The sequence below is a fragment of the Brienomyrus brachyistius genome, unplaced genomic scaffold (genome assembly GCF_023856365.1).
Source record: "Brienomyrus brachyistius isolate T26 unplaced genomic scaffold, BBRACH_0.4 scaffold71, whole genome shotgun sequence".
NCBI classification, from domain to species: domain Eukaryota; kingdom Metazoa; phylum Chordata; class Actinopteri; order Osteoglossiformes; family Mormyridae; genus Brienomyrus; species Brienomyrus brachyistius.
This window is the reverse complement of record NW_026042346.1, coordinates 113,066-127,520: the sequence shown is the minus strand read 5'-3', so window position 1 is coordinate 127,520 and position 14,455 is coordinate 113,066. Positions and strand designations below refer to the sequence as shown.

At 44.0% G+C, this 14,455-nt stretch overlaps 1 long non-coding RNA gene across 1 annotated transcript; it reads right to left on the bottom strand.

Moving 5' to 3' along the window:
- Positions 1 to 886: 886 nt before the first annotated feature.
- On the bottom strand, positions 887 to 13,193 carry LOC125726395 (uncharacterized). The gene is made up of 3 exons (XR_007388171.1): positions 12,860 to 13,193; positions 1,532 to 1,719; positions 887 to 1,007 (listed from the first exon to the last, which is right to left on the bottom strand). It is a non-coding gene; the product is annotated as an uncharacterized LOC125726395 (long non-coding RNA).
- Between the last annotated feature and the right edge of the window lie 1,262 nt (positions 13,194 to 14,455).

Genomic DNA, 14,455 nt, shown 5'->3' with positions numbered 1-14,455 from the left:
CTCCACAATGTAATATATACATACACTATATTTCCAAAATATTGGGACATCCCTCCAAATCATTGAATTCAGCTGTCCCAATCACTTCCATAGTCACAGGTGTATAAAATCAAGCACCTAGACATGCAAACCGCTTCTACAAGCATTTGAGAAAGAATGGGTCACTATCAGGAGCTCAGCGAATTCAAGTGTGGTACCGTGATAGGATGCCACCTGTGCAATAAATCCATTCATGCAATTTCCTCGCTATTAAACATTCCAATGTCAACTGTTACTGGCATTATAACAAAGTGGAAGCAATTGGTAGCAACAGCAACTCAGCCATGAAGTGGTAGGGAATGTAAAATCACAGAGAGGGGACAACGCATGCTGAGGTGCACAGAGTGCAGAAGTCGCCAACTGTCTGCAGTGTCAACAGTCCTCCAAACTTCATGTGGCCTTCAGATTAGCTCAAGAACTTCATGGAATGAGTTTCCATGGCCAACCAGCTGCATCCAGGCCTTACATCACCAACAGCAAAGCGTCGGATGCAGTGGTGTAAATCACGCCGGCACTGGAACCTAGAGCAGTGGAGACGTGTTCTCGAGTGACAAATCATGCTTCTCTGTATGACAATCTGATGGACGAGTCTGGGTTTGGTGGTTGCTAGGAGAACGGTACTTTCCTGACTGCATTGTGCCAAGTGTAAAGGTGCAGGGGGGATTATGGTGTGGGGTTTGGAGCCAGGCCTTCTCGCCCAACATCAGTACCTGACCTCACAAATGCTGGAAGAATGGTCAAAAATTCCCATAAACACACTCCAGGAAGCTAGGCTAAGGTAGTCATGAAACAAGGTAGTTTACCTGAGTCAGCTACCCTGAGCTACTTCAACGTTTCATCATCCTTGGAGTAAATTTTTTTAAAAAGCACCATATCTCCACTCCTTTCAGCAGACGCGTGTGAGGGACTTTCCATGAAGAGTGGAAGCTGTTATAGCTGCAACGGGTGGGCCAGCTCCATATTAAAGCCTGTGTATTAAGGATGGGACATCATTAAAGTTCATGTGTGTGTAAAGGCAGGTGTCCCAATACTTTTGGCAATATAGTGTATATAAAACTGTCATGTATACATAACTTACACACCCGCAAGGGCACGTATTCGAAGTCAGAGCCACACTAATTACCAGACCACTATCAGTCTTCATCACTTATAATCACAGATTCTGGCTGATGTCTCCCACCAGATAAGGCTTAGTGAGTCCCTCCCCAGATGAGCACATTTAGAAACCTTCTGAGCAAACATTACTGTCCTTTGATAAATGCTGGAAGTACATACCAATTGGTTTGTTGAATAATAATTCCAGATTTATACATATATGCTCGTCATTCATGACATACATTACAATGAGATCTCAGCACTGTCCCAGACTACTTAAAGGTGAGTGAACAGGAAATGGATGCAGTACCATCCAAGGACAGTGGGGGGCAGAATACCTTACTTAACCCGCCCAGGAAGCACGCTAGCATGTAGGAGTTCATGTAGGAGCGCTTACCTGCCAGCCCATCCGCTTGCACATTCACCGCCACACCACCAAACCCAAAATGCATGGTGAAGCACGTGGTGAAGTATATGGTGCAGATACATGGTGAAGCACATGGTGGAGATGCATGGTGAAGTACATGGCTCCCATCCGATGACACAGACCAGATCCCCCCGTGCCACCGCCCCCTTGTTTCATGTCTGCAAATATAATAATTATCATGGTTCTTTTTTTCATAATGACTACAAGAGTCCCTTATAATGAGAAAATATTATCGGCAGGATTTATTAAATGAAATAAATTAATTTATTTAGAATGAATACAAGAAAGCAGAGACCTCTGAGCGAGGCTGAGAGACATTTTGATAGCTATCTTATTTTATGGAGTTTTTCTTCTTAATGGTGTCATCGACCGATAATACGCTTCAAAGCGGAGCGAGGAAAGGGACATGAAATAATGACTGTTTTTGATCAAGAAGAGCTTAATTAATTTCTCATCTTGAACTTACGAGGAGGGCCGTGTTCATCTCGAGCTGCGGCGCTGCGATCGTTATGAGAAACGCTGGCGTTTGGGTGGGCAGCTGCGCTGGATCACGGGCCCTCGCAAGGACACCGGGCACAAACAGGCCCGGGTATCTGGAATTGAATGCTGTCACGGCAGTCCTACTAGCTATTTAATTTCTTCTGCCGTGGGAGTTAATGAGCGTCGATCACGTGGTGTGGGAACTGGGGGGGGGGCAGGAGGGCGCGTGTGTGTCCCCTCCCACCCTGTTTAGGACTCGTGGCGTGCGGGAAATGAGAGACTTAATGAAAGTCCCTCTAGTCGCTGGCTGAGTCCTGCGGGGTCCCGCGGGACCCCGCCCGCTCTCGGCTGTCCAGCCCCATCTCTGCTAGCAGCGGGGAGCGGAATAATGTCCGGAAGTTTGATGGGAGATTGGAGAGACTCACGGAAAAAAGCCAGGCCCCGCGTGGCCACAAACACTCTCGGATGCACCTCAATAACTCGAGGTTGATGAAAAAATGAGGTCAAAATAAAATGGGGAAAAAACATCACATTGACATCTTTAATAAGCCCAGGGGATGGCTGTGGAAAGGTAATCAGGTTTGCCACAATGCTGGCTCAAATACTGCGGAGGACAAAGACCATAACAGGACCCACGATCTGCTGCGATGTAATGAAGGGGCACGAGGGGGTCTTGCAGGCAGCAGGAGGGCCTGGAGTACACCCGGCTCAGAGCTTGTGTGTGAACCACACCTCCGTCCACAGGTAGGATATTCTACCTACAGTACAGAGGATGGGACTCCCAGGCAGCAAGGGATCCCATTAGGCTCGCTCTGGGAGGGGTGGCAACGGGGGCAGAGGAGGAAACTCACAGCATGAGGGGACAATGGGGGGGGGGGTCAGTAAATTTGCAGATTTAGGGAGGGGGGTCTTGAAAAATTGTTGTGAATGTAATCAAAAGAGCCACTTGGTAAAATTTGCTGGCATTAGTCTCTGCAGTGGGTGCCTTGCCGTGATGGACCCGGGGGTGGAGGGGTAAGTCCCCTCCACCACTGGGCTGCGGACGGACACAAATGACTCGGGACGAGGAAGGAACAGGAACTTTATTTGGGAAAGGGAGCGGAGTTGGTTGGAAAAACTGGAGGAAAGGAACAAAAACAAAAGCAGTTTGGGGCAGGGGGGGGGAGGGGGGGGACACAGAGGAAAACAGAGTCTGTATCAGGTTGTGAAGGGGCAGCAATTGGGGGCGGGGGTGGGCATCAGGGTCCTGGTGCGAGAAAACATAATAAAGTCTGACAAAGTTGACCAACTCAGCATCTAAACAGCTTAAAATTACTCTCCAAATGAGTGCTATGAAGATAACCACTGAGAGACATAAAGAGAAGCCGCAGCGTGGCAAAAGAGGGAAAGTTCAGGAGGACGTCGCTCTCCTGTCTGACAAACAGAGCTTCTGCCATCTTCCAACGTTCATGCACGGCCGCAACATTCAACCTGAAAGTCCTCAGCTCTGCGCAAGTCCTCCCTTAATTACAAAACAAGCGATGGAAACATAATTAGCGTGCCGACTGCTTAATCAAGTGTTTATACGAAAAATTAAAAAGTGTGTTTAAACTCCGGAGCCCCCCGTTAATCAGCATGGGTTGGGAGCCTCGCGAAGAACCACGGCCTGACTGGAACACTGCAGGATCGTGACCCTCCCAACACACACACAATAGCCACGATCGTTCATGACGGGAGCATGAAAAGGCAGGTGACTCCTGATGCCCTGATGCCTCATCTCGGGTCGGTCAGTCCGTCCTGAAACTCCAGAGCTTGACAAATACATCAAGCCTTGGCGGGCTTGGAGCGAGAGAGCCCCCTGCCCTTTCCCCTCTGCTCACCGCGGCCTGACACCGCCGCTTTGTTCCACAGCTGTACATTTTCTTCATATAATAACATTATTAACTCCTTCTGAAAGGAGAGATTATTTTAGCGTAGCCGGCACCCACTGAACCCCCTCCACCATAAACGGCGCCCATCAGCTCTCCTGCCATGACCTGTCCATTGTGCGGTACAATACACCCTAAAGAGCAGCACCCCTTTCCACGCATTTGCATCTTAATCGGCCTGCCGCTTCGCAGTCGCGACCCTGCAACTAAAGCGTGACACCCCCCCCCGTCATCTCTGGGACATCGCCTCCCTGTGGCATCCCAGGGTGAAGATATCGGAGATGTTAAAAAGGACAAAGTGCTAGACGGGAAGGAATGATTAGTAATCACTGCGATAAAAATGTATTACAAAAAAAAAAAAAACTTCGAAAACTTTTTTGTAGGGGGTCATTTGTTAACATTCATTGAAGAAAGAATGAACTAAGGGGGGGGGGTCATAGAAGGGAATATGTGGGAGAGATTCTAATGATATTTTATGGTAAGATTGGACATTAAAAATGTTGCAAGGACAAGGGTGAACAATCCAGTAACATTTGGAGCAATTGTGAATGCCCCTTGTGTGCAGGACTCACACAGCGAAAATCAGACACTCTGGCTGTGCCGGTCTCTGTGTGCAAGTGCCGAATTTTTTATTTATTTTTTTTAAAAAAACAATCCTCTTTCAGTGAGGTGAACCTAGGGAAGGAGTTTGGTTGGACACGCCATGTCTTTATCACTTGGGTTTTGGGAGACTAGACATTCAGCAAAACACTTTCCCTGAGTTTACATTTGACTTTTTTTTTTTTTACAGTTCCTGCCAAAGAGATGCAAATCTTCCTTTATATATCTTGATGTTTAACAGTGAACATAAGAATTTACCTAGAGGGGTCAAAAAATAATTAAACCTGCCGAATGTACAGGCTTATTTAAAGGGGAAAAAGCAGATGAGAAAAGGTAGTGATAGAAATGGCTGAGAGAATATCTTCTTTACTTAAAAGCAGTCTACCTGTTTCATGGTACCAGCACTCTGATTGGTGTAACTAGTAATTAGCAGTGGGCTGCGGTCACGCAGAGCATGGAAATCGAGGGCGGGGGACAGGGGACTGGAGCCGAGGAGATTTCCCGTAACCTGACAAGTCGGGGCCCGAGAGGCTACACTTAGCCCATTAAAGATTTTTTTCCGGCGTGACATTTCAGAGCAGCGGCGGTGCAGTGCGCCACCTCACCATTTCCCATTCGCTGGGCATCAATTTAGAGAGAGGGGCCACCAGGCGCCCACCAACACAAATGGATTTCATTCACCGAGGTGAACTGTACTACACTGATAAATGCACTTTCTTTAATGTCAGCAAATGTCACTAGAGAAGCCATTTTCTGTCGCTTTAATAGCCTCCCAAACTTACAAAGAGAAATAAAAATAGGAAGAGCAGGAAGGACAGAACTGAGCAGAGAGAGTGAGAGATGGAGGGAGAGAAAGATAGAGGGAGGGAGAGAGAGAGAGAAAGAGAGAGAGAGAGAGGGAGGGGTTGGGTTTAGTCATTTCCACATGAATAAGCAATAAGCTATATGAGCCTCTTCAGTCAGAAAGTGGCTAAACTTGATGGATGAAGCTATTTCAACCTACAAAAACAACCTGATCAGGGTGTGTGGGGGGGGCATTCATGGTAGTTTGGTGGGGGGGGGGGGGGACAGAACACTGGCACTTGTGCATTCATTGAACTTGCCGATGATTCTTGTGTTTCCCTAATTGTGGAGCCATTATCAGTATTAAACAAACTTCTGAGCACGCCTCTCTCTGCTGTGTAAATCTAAAACGCAAACAGTATTAGCCCATTAAGCAGCGTGTCGCAATAATAATAATGTAAGGCATCGTTCAGGGAGTCAGCCTGCCGGAAAATCCCAGTTCGGCCCGATCCGGCTGTAAGCCGGCATGTATTCATCCTCTACCGTAATTCCACAACTCTGCACATACACACGAAAGCACTGTTGTCACCCCCCCACCCAAAAAAAAAAAACATATAAAAGATTATTATATATACCCAGTGATTATTTCAGAAGCGAGTATTAGTTTAATAGGACCCCTCCCACCCTTCTTACAGTCCATGCAGACTCAGGAACACGGAGTGAGTAAAAGGGCTTACCTGGGTATGTGACCCCCCCCCATATCAGTTTGTCAGATCAGACTTGTCCTTTGAACTTAGCGACAGAGAATTGTGTACTGTGTGTACCACTGTCCCCAAAGCTGGAAGTCACTCTCATGAGCCAATTATCTTTGAGCTTTCCCCTTGTTTTGTTCACACCAACCATGCTAATCTTACACCCCCCCCCTTTCCCCAGAACATACTCTGACACCCTGCAGAACGTACATGTGCCTGCGGATTCTCCTTCTCCTTCAAACACGTGCTTTCCACAGGATGGGATCTGTAATTTGAATTTAGCTACAAAACCATGACTGCAGGAAAGACTGTGGGCTTTTCTCTCTTGCCAACAGCAAACACCCAAAAACAATAGGTGCTAGGAAGTGAGGACCTGCGTGGAAGCAAACATGAATTTTGCTCTCAGAATACACAAGGTACCCAACCACCAATGGGATCGGAAAAGAATGCTGGTTTTATGGATACAGATGGGGATAGGTCACTGAGAGTAATTTTATTTTTGGTCAGGCACAATCCTGGGCAACCCCGCTCAAGCATTTTAGCAGAGCTTGTGAGGACAACCGACATCGCCGTGATAATCCCCATTTCTCGGAGTTGCTAAGGTTACAAATTACCTTTGGTGTTCATAGCTGGTTCCTCTATAACACTTGACTAATCCTTTTACGGAATTTATATTTCATTTAGGATTATTTGTACCAGATACAGGATTATGAGCTACTACATTTGCTTTGTGCCCTACTTGTGGGACAGAAACTTGCAGATCAAGTTCCAGTTGCAAGCCGTCCATCATAGTGTTAATTATTTTTCGCAGGAAAATGCTTGACGAGTCATCAAATCACACCGTGGTCTGGGAAACCCTATATGCTCACTTCAGCTGACTTTTCAAGAGATGACTGTCAACAGAACGGTTTATTGTCAGGGAAACAATTGATCTGAAATCGTCGTCTTTGTCCAGCCGCGTTGTGTAACAGCAACAGACTGTTCAGTGAAATAGTTTTCTTTCCTTCCCACAAGCGATGCATTCTGGTATGCTATTCAGAAAGACAGAAACAAGCCGATTGTGTCTGCCATGTTCAGCGGGTGACCCTTTCGCACTGCGGGGGGGTGGGTTTTGGTTAGCGGAGTGGGAAAGGGGGGGGGGGGGGGGGGTAAAAGGCAAAAACATGACAAAACAATCCAGCGTGACGTCAAACGCGATGACTTTGAACGCCTCCATTCTTCTTTGGGTGACTGGTGAGACTCGAGCCTCCGGATTATCACCGGCGTCCCAGGGCACTCGCGACGGGCATCGTCCATCAGGTCCATTAATCTTCAGACCCACGGATGAGTCTCAGGTTCTCTCTCAAGTTCCTGGTCGGTGTCTTGAGTGCCAAACGGCATTGCGTGTGACAAACCCAACCGCTGAATCCTGTCAACTCCCATGCAACGGTTCTTAAATACGACTCCACCCCCGGTTGCCACAAAGATAATGTTGTGTGCCGTAAATGACAAAGTTTACACACACATTACAATGGGGTATTTGGGAAGCACAGAGATGTGGAAAAACGTTCTGTGTTTTACACTAAAGAGACATTCAGCAAAGGAAGAAACCTATAGAGCCGGAGTTTACACCGGCCCTTCTGTGATTTGTCTAATGAACCATGCACTTGTTATAAAGCATGCAGATACACTCACTATTGCAAACAGTCTGTGAGAAAACACTACTGCCCTGTCCCAACACCTGGGCCAAACCATGCTCTCCGGGGCCGGGGGGGGGGAACTGGCCCGTGGCCGTGCTTATTTGTTTATGAATTTCCACAGCTAAACAGATGTAATTAGGCTAATAGGGATGATACCCAGCCAGATGGATCACTCACCATAGCGAAGTTGGACCTGAGCCCTGGAAGAGGACGTTGTCATCCCATTATCGCCGTGACTGTGCTGCAGACATACGGTTCAGGATGATCCCTGGACGTACATAACATATCGCACAGCTAAAATAATGCAGATCTCACACTAAGCGATTCTTTGTGATCCCATCCATTTTCTATAACTCCTTGTCCTATTTAAGGTTGCAGGGGGTTCCAGAGCTCCTGGGCTCGATGCAGCGCATACTCATACACAAGTCACACACCACACACACGTCTTTTAGGCAATTTGGAAACTACAATTAACCTCAGCCTGTTTTTGTACTGCGGGGGAGAACCAGAGTATGCTGGGAGAACCCTATGAGGACACGGGTCTTGTACAAAGTGTATGAAATATATCAGCTCCGACAAAGACCAAAGCAGGGAATCAGCTAGAGGGACGGCAGACAGGAAGGGCTTTCAGGTGCAGAGGAGCTGAAGTTGACTCTAACATGGAGCCCCCCCCCCCCCCCCCCCCCCGAACACAATAGATTTGTCCTGATATGCAGCAAAGGCCTGCGATTCCACTGCAGTTGGTGATGTTCACGTCCGCTGGGGTGGGTGGGGGGGGGGGGGCAGCTCTGCTGAAAGCCACACCTGGAGGCTCCTGTCAGTCCTGCCACTCCGGGGCCAAAAAACTACTTGCTGCAAAAGGCCCATAGATGTGCGCAGGGAAGAGGCGCATTAAAGGAGCGGATTCCGAAGTCCTGTAAAGCGTGACAGAGATGGAGCTTAGGAATGAAGAATGGCCGTCATACCATAGGGAAGGGACAGACGTTTACGTGAATCCAAACTGCTCCTTCAGACAAAATATTGTGCAAAGGAAAAGTCTTACATTAAATGCTTACATTAAATGTAACAAATGCACAACTTGGGGAAACTTACGGTGAATTTCAGAGAACGGCATAATCTGCGGTATTTATTAATGTCAAACTTATTAGTACATGGCAGACCAGAATAACCAAACGTCCAATAATCAGATTTTAACGCTGGTGAATAAGTCTTTGCCTTGTGGGAGAGTAAAGTTTTATTGCTTTGTAACTGCTTGGAAAGTTTATGGTTATGCATGCGTGTCAGTGTTTTGGTCTTTCAGAAGTCTAGATTCTTGTAACGGCTGCTTTAACACAAACTCTGAAATCGATTATACTTTCAGGCGTTAAACACAGTGTCACACATTTTCATTAACTCAAAACAAAAACATGTCCGCGACTAAGCTTTCGAATTTCGAGGTAGATAACTGACAACGCCGAGAATAATAATAAAAGCAAGTCACGAAAAATGCCCTGAACTACTGAAATCTTGGGTGACCGCAGATAAAAATAGAAAAGCAACATTTGGAAGTTAAACACAAAGGAATTGTGTCGGCTGGGGGGCGGCTGCGTCCCGGGAGCAGCACGCACGAATGGAACAAAACCAAAAGTCAGTGACGTAACAATGTTATTTGTATTCCGCTTTGGGAAGATTTAATAAACTTACAAAAACAAACAGGGACAAAGCTGGTGGCAAGCAGGGTGAAGGCTACCATGACATCCAGGACACATCCCCTTTTAGGAAGGAAGGAGATTTTCTGGAGAAAGCAAACAAAAGATATCAACGGTCTGTCTGACCGCACCGTGAACCGGGGAACCTTTCGGCACCCTCTCTGACTGCCTCCTAATAACTTCCCATTACCTCCACACGACATTTAGCCCAGATATGCAATTCGACACAATGCGGAGAGGATCAGGTCAGAAGAGACGTTGGATCCAAAAAAAAGAGAGGCAGACCATTCAAAGACCCTCCAGAAGGGACCGCGCGCACAGAAGGACTCTGACATTCAGTCTGGAACATTGTCTCTTTAAAAGAGTTCAGTCAAAAGGTGAATCTTTTTTTTCAGACCCCAGCCTATTTTACAAATATAATGATAATAGGAAAAAAACGCGTGGGTCATATATTGGAAGGTAAATTGTAGGGTATGTGGAACTTCAAAGCATTTAAAACATCTTTTTCCTGAACATATTTTGCTGTTAGCAGGTCAAATAAAGCAGATATTTTCAATTTACGAAACACGTCGCGGAAACGAACAAATACTAAAGAGATCGACAGTATGACTTTATGCATCCCCACGTACGCATATTTAAAACGTGACTTCTTCGTCGAAGTTTAAGTGGGTTTTTCCATCGGCGGCTAAAGACGGCTTGACGCATTAGAGGTAATAAATGAGCAATAATGAAAGTGGACACAAGTGGAAACCATGTAGGTTTCATTAAAGTCGGGGTTCAAATTAGCATCGCTGGCCACTGGAACACTGGAGGGAGGCTGCTGCAAACAGCTGCCCTTCATGAATTTTTCATTTCACAATCAGATAATGCGATTCACGAACCGCTCGTTTATTCACACATAAACATTTTCGAGACGTTTTTGACATCTGCTGAAGTGTCTCGTATTCATTTAGCATCCGCATTGCTAAAATATGTATGAGCTTATTTTACGGATTATTTGGAGAAACATCCGAGACCCTTATTGTTCCTAAACAAAACACGTTAATGCTTTTTTTTTCGTTCTCGGTCCTCGCCCAACCCACCGTCTCCCCCTTCTTATAAAGAAAAATAACTTTTCTAATACACAATTTTAAATCTTTAGGTGTCAACCTGCGCTTTTAAAGTTATGATTTATAAAGTGAAGCATCAAAGCGTCAAATTGCAGAAGATTAACAACGCTGTCATGAACGTGACAGACTTTAGGAACTGACAAAACCATTCTGTTGACGTTCAACGCTGTTTGATTTGCTGAAGTAAAGTCTGCCTTTAACATATTATGATAGGAGCTGCGAGAGAGACGCTCCCGGCTTCACCAAGAAAAGTTGACAAGGTATTAAATGTTGAATCAAGAATGTAAATTATTGGCTTGCGAAGTTTACTTAGATCTGCCCGTAACTTCACAGCAATTTGTACGTAAACTTAAATCCATCCCAGGAGAATTACTTGCCCATTGCCAGTAACAAAATAATACTTTATTAAAGCATTCCGTAATAAAGATGTAAGTTAGCGGGGCGCAAATTATGTTACTTTTGGTACGTAATAAGAAACTAAGAAGGAAATACCCTCCAAGCTAAAATTCAGACACCTGTTTTTCGTCTACGCGGTTTTATTTCAGTAGGCCTGTGACAGGTATGTAAACATGGTAATAAAATCGGTAAAATGAACACCCACAGAAGTTCTTTTACCCACAGACTCTTTAAAAGCCATTTAAACGTTTTGGCGTCCTGGTTTTATAAATATATTACGCAGTATATGTCTAATATGTGTCAATGAAGCAGTGTAAACTTGAATACAGTCATATCTTAAGCGGAAAAAACGTTCCCAAAACATTGACAACAATGTATTTAAATAAAAACAACAGAAAACGAATTGAGTATCATTGAACCATATTAATTAGAAGACACGTCCTTATCTTTAAAACACGTAAATAAAAGCAACAAAACTTTCGTTTTTTCACTATCTCAGGACCAATTCTTTAAGATTAACTTTTATTAGTTTCATCCAGGCACTTTTCAAAAACTCGGACAAAGCACTCCCCACTTTACAAAATTCTGGATTTTTTACACTTTGATCAAAAAACAAACAAATTTCTTAATTCCGCCAGTTTCTCACTTCTCAGGTGGCGTATTCGTTTACCAGAGATTAGTAGGTAATTTCTGAAATAAAATAGGACCTATATAGGAAATCATACCTTCTGACAGTAAAGATAACAGAACTGCTAATTCTTACGTTTTACGTTCTTACGCTCTTTTTAAAAAAAATGTACTTATCACTGTGGTTGAATGCAAAACGTAATAAGCTAAAAACCCAATTCATCAAATATAGCCTACATAAAAATACACACAATTAATTCAAAAGTAACCATTTCTATTAAGTATACTGAAAACACTTGTCCCGCGAAAATCTTAATTTTGAGTAGAAAAACAAAACTTTAAACAATCAGTTATGAATAATACATAAACAATAAAGTTTGTATAAAATGTTGATAATCAAATATACCAAAACCAATTAGTATATTTCAACATGCATGAACCTATTAGAAGTTCGGTTTCAAAGATACCCCGTTCATTCTTCATCTTTTTACATGTGGATCATTCCCCAGTTCGTGCATATTATATGTAAATATATATGTATATACTGCAGACAACAGTCAGCCTGTCTTTCTCCTGTAGTACCTGTTGATCTGGAACCGCTCCTTCTCCCTTAGCGACACAAAGCGACACACAAGGCTTGTACCTGTCACACCAATGCGACTCGCCGCGTCTCTCTGCGCGCTCCAGACGTCCCCTATTGATCTTTCCGGGTACACGGGGGCATAGACAAAAATTGTATTCGACAGCTGTTGCTCATTCGTGAATAACATGTTCAGCCGACGCTGTATCCTCCACCATTATCTCTGGGGTTAATATCGAGTAACAACAGCTGCGTAAAATATCAAATTTAACTTACAAGGCAGTCAAAAACCGTGACCCAATCAGACGACGTGAAATTGTAACTGTTGACAGCAATGGAAACACATATACATTTTAACAAAACTTAAGGAAGCAGGAGTATATCATGGAGTATTCGACGTAAATTAAGTATTTCGAACAAAATAGAATTTAGGCAAAGACTTACGAACCCCACACACCGACTGTAGAAACAGTGAACTGTTTCCTGAGCCGGAAAGTAATTTATCAATAAAATCAAAACTGATTGGGCATTATACACTTTATAAAGAGGCCACCGAGCGTCCGGACTCACAGACCGCAACATCTGTATTTGCTAACGGATTTTCCGTAACTTCTACCAACATTAAAGTATCGGCAATAAATTGTTGTTGGGGACTCCAAATTATGGTAGCTATATCCATAAAGTACAAATTACCTACCACAGGGTCCGCTAGACAATCTTCAAGGTTATATTTCATTTCTGCATGTGACAGGGATTTTTCATCGATCTAAAAACGCTGACAAGAAGCTCATTGTTGAAAGGCCAAATTCAAGCAAAGGCCTTGACACAGATTGCATGCCGGGTGCTTGGAAATCTACATTTCAATACAACACATGCGGCAGAGAAAAAGTAATACAAATAAACGACCCTAACTTTTGTCTTTACGTATGACTACGCTGTAAACATAATTCTGCAGTTAATGAAACAAGAGAAAGAAAAGGTTACACTACGAGGGAGCTGACCCTGGTGTTTGATTGTGGCGCACTAAATTAAACGCGTAATCTGATACGCAACACATATGCAGCGGCTGGCACAAGGGCAGCCTCAGATATCACAGACACCGCAAGCGCAGCGCCTCTTCAGGAGTTAAACACCAGCACCGACCTGCACCGGTTAACATTAACGATGGAGAGTGTTAAACACAGTAGATTTTGAGAAACGTTCATCTGAGGAATTACTAGGGACTTGCTTTCATATGGTGCCCCAGAATATATAGTGCAACATACAACAGTTGTATAAATCAATTAATTGCTTCACTGGTTTAGTAATAGGTTTGTAGTAGCCGTCACGGTAAATTACAGTAGTAGTTTCTCACCCCTTACCATGTGAAGACACTGTAAATGTCAGCCTTTGCACACATTACAGGTACACCTATTACCGTCTGAGATCCAACGACACGGTTGTGCCTCTATCAAAGTCAAACAAATTTGGAGGGGAGATAATCAAAGAAGCAAAGGTCAATAATCCGGCAGCATAACGAGACGTTTCCATAAACCGCGAAGTGCAAAGCGAAGTTGACTTGCAATGTCGGAGTTCGTTTTATTCGTCTTAATAAACATGCACATTGTGATTATAAACATTTCATAATTTCATCAACAAGTATAAATTCGAGTGCGCTTACACTCGAGTCCTTACGTTACCAGTCTACATTTCATCTTTGATGGACGTTAAATGCAGTTATTGTAAGCACCTTCGGCGTAAAAAGAAAATCTCAGTATATTTTAAATAAATTACAAATATTTCAAAACCGAATAAAATACGCGAATAACACACTGACGTTTTTGTTTAAATTCACCCTTGCTAAATATTCGTTTATATACTACTTACTGAAGTGTCAAAGGGGCCTAAAAATGATTTTTTTTTTAGTTTCGTGATAGTGCATCCCCCCCACCACCCCCAATATAACGACTGCACAGCCGTTGCCAGCAGGAGTGGAAATCCGAAGTCCCTGATAAAGGGCTTTTAGTGAATCTGGCCTCTCCGATTCATACTTTGTCCGGGGTAATTATTTAAATCATCTCCAGTCCCTCGCACCTTAGCAGGATCGTGGCTTCAGCGCTCCAAATCAGCTTCAGCGCAGAACAACTGAGCAGTATAGAGACATTACAACGATACAGTCAGAACCGAGAGCAAAACAGATGATTATACGAATGACTTCATGTAAGGATTGTACAAATTAAAATTACCATCGTCTCACAGCTAATCTAAATACATGAACCATAAGTTTTGATTTTAAGTTATTCATAAATTAGCA